The sequence below is a fragment of the Neopelma chrysocephalum genome, unplaced genomic scaffold (genome assembly GCF_003984885.1).
Source record: "Neopelma chrysocephalum unplaced genomic scaffold, ASM398488v2 Primary Assembly neopelma1_59, whole genome shotgun sequence".
NCBI classification, from domain to species: Eukaryota; Metazoa; Chordata; class Aves; order Passeriformes; family Pipridae; genus Neopelma; species Neopelma chrysocephalum.
Window position 1 is genome coordinate 13,613,717 of NW_020897714.1, and position 2,998 is coordinate 13,616,714.

The 2,998-nt window shown below is 38.5% G+C and overlaps 1 long non-coding RNA gene across 1 annotated transcript; it reads left to right on the forward strand.

Annotated features, from left to right (window-relative positions):
• The first annotated feature begins 400 nt into the window (after window positions 1–400).
• Window positions 401–2,564, forward strand: LOC113965778. Its single transcript, XR_003533631.1, has 3 exons — window positions 401–461; window positions 1,159–1,281; window positions 2,482–2,564. It is a non-coding gene; the product is annotated as an uncharacterized LOC113965778 (long non-coding RNA).
• The last annotated feature ends 434 nt before the right edge of the window (window positions 2,565–2,998 follow it).

Genomic DNA, 2,998 nt, shown 5'->3' on the forward strand with positions numbered 1-2,998 from the left:
ATTAAGCACTAAATATAATGTGTAATTGTGTTTAAATATAAACTCTTTTTTCTTTTTTTTAACAGGTCACGCTGAAAGTAAAAGTTAATAACATAATGTCTGGACATCAGAAGTGACTTTATGAAATTGTAAGACATGCCTTGACCCACAAAATCTGTTAGTTTGCAGTGCCTACACATGCCTGTTTTTAATTTCCTAACTCTTTTTCAATATCTAAGTTGGGCATGAACTGAACAACAGATTATATCAATTGCAGATCCCCCCCAGGGTTACAAAGCATCAGAGCATTCAAACATGTCAAGTGAGATCTATAGCAGGACAGACAGTATTGTGGGGATCAGGTAGGGTGTTCAGCATTTTTTCTGTTCCTGTGCCTCTTGTGCGTGCTTGTTTTGCCTTTCAGAAAGATGGACCTCAACACAGCTTTGTTTAAGCCAGACTCCAACATTTATATTCTCCAGGTATGTTCTCACTCTCTGCAGTCATCATCCTGGAGCTTGAAAAAGATCATTCTCACTACCATTACTAACAATGGAAGTAGCTGAGGATGCATCAAGGTTTCTCCTATTTAGAGAGTACATGCTACCCATCATCATCATGGAGTTTCTAGAGGTGTGCATGCTTGTCTTCTCTGGTCAGGTGATGTGGCAATCTCTTGCCAACAGTGCAGATCTTTGGCTCAGTGCCAATCTCAGACTTTTCCAAGTGCTATGCTTTCAACTTAGAAGGTAGAAAGAGAGAACTGCATGACTTCTGGCTCTGTTACCGCAGAGGGGAAACTCAGAGTCAGGGACTGATGCGCCAGAACAGGATGGGGCTTTTGAGATGGCATGCCAATACAAAGGAAGAGAAAGTTTGAATTAAGTCTTCAGGAAGTAAGTTAACTGAGTTAGGTTAAACAGTAGTATTTCTCAGACTATTCTGTTTCCTGATACCAATCAAGCATAATTAATCTGTATATAAATATTATAATTATGAAGAAAGATAAGGATACATGAGTTGCACCTAGCTGAAATTTTTTTTCTGAAATGTCTCTTGAGAAATAAGTCCTTTTTCTAGTGGTTGGGTTTTTTTTGCTTGAAAGTCAATTTTCATTCATGCCTCAGAAGACGGAGGAAGGCAAATAAAATAATTTTTGACATATTTTCTTTTATTCAGTATTTTTGCCCTGATTGAATCTAGTCAGTGAGCAAGCCACAGGTGACTCAGAGGATGACTGTATGGAAATGGATGCTGTTGCTGAGAGGAAGTTTTTCTGAAGCAGGGGAATGGGAGCCTCAGGTAAGTACAACTACTCATATCCTGGTGTCTCTGAAGCTCTGGGCTTCAGTCTGATACATATTGCAACCTACGAGGCAGATTATTTAGCAACTGAAGGAATTTGTTAGAATATGGCAATGATGACATTTGTATTGGCATCTGTCTAGCAGCAAATATTTTAGCTTCATGCTAAGCATGATCAAGCCAAACAGGAATTGATTATAAACCCAAGTCAATATTTTGCTGGCAAAAGTAAAGTATTCAGTAAGGAAAAAAATGGCCACTTTTCCATGAAACTTACTGTAATGTATTATTAATGCAAAGATGATCAGATAAAAACTGCAACTAGGCAAGCTGTCAAAAACTCGGAGTGAATCAAAAAATTATGAAACACTATTGAGTTAAAACAATCCTATTATAGATCCCAGCAATCATTTTTGCTGCAGCATGCTCCTTAGATTATTTTACTGTTGAGACATTAGTATACAAGGATTTAGAGCTTTGAAGCTTCCCCGTCACTCTCTCATTCACTCTCTTCTTTTGGAATGGCATAAAATTAAAAATGAAATTTACACAGTAAATTATTTAGCTTCAATTCACATTTGAATTGAATAAGAACAATAGAGTTTAAAATAATGGCAGTACTTTTTCCTTTATGGATTGTATTTTGCTGACTTGAATGAAAAATTACTGTTATTACATTCAACCAGAATAAATTGCTATATGAAATCTGTAAACTTAATTTGTGCATGCATTCAACCACTAGCTGCAGACATGGTGCTTTCAGGAAAGAAAATAACCCTGGTGAAATGCTTCTCTGTCTATAGATTTTCTCTGCTTGTGAATGTTTTAAATTTTTATTATCTGTGTCATTCTTAAACATGAGATCCATTCTTCCCAAATGCTGGGCAGTGTCATTAGGTGGATACATTCTGAAATGGGCACCTATAACCATACATATCTCTGAGTGTCTATCCCTTTTTGTACAGGGGTTTCTAAAGTGCCTACATCACTCTTGGATTTAAGCTTCATTTTTCTTGGAGATAGCTTAAAGCAAGGGATGTCTTGAAATATCAGTTCTTCTGCTAGATTTCATCTTTGTCTGTCTCAGGAGTAGGCAATTTTTTTTCCCTAAAAGTAAGGTCAGCCCTGAAGATTTGCTAGTTTAAAGCAATGTCGTTCTGAAATAGGGAAAAATCTTCCCTTTCTTTCTTGACACAGGTATCTCAGACCAGAACATGAGCCTACAAGATCCTGTCAGTCATAGATGCTGCAATATAACTGCCATAAACACGTGGAAGGGGTAAGGTGTTACACATACTTTCCTCCGCTGGGATTTTTGTCAGATTGCTAGCTCTTTCTATTTTTGTATTCATAAATTAATTTTTCTAAGTGATAAGATAGATACTTTGTAATAATTGACTGTCAGCATAGGGGGAAAGGTGTTTAGAAGGGACCTGGAAGATCTTTCTTTTAAGCAGTAGTTCTCCAAAAGCCCAGGCAGACCATCACAGTAGAGAGCAGGCAGGCACAGGCAAGGTTCTCTGTGGGGTGCAGCAGAGTTCCCATACCAAATGCAGGAAGGCACCTTGGCACGATGCTGAAATTGAACTGATGTGCCAGCTTCCCCAGCTGGCTGGCTAGCCATCCCCAGCATCACATTAGCCATGCGCTCCCAGCCTCTCACCCTGGGTTAATGCAGATGCTGTAGGCTCAAACTGCAAACAGAGCTCACCAG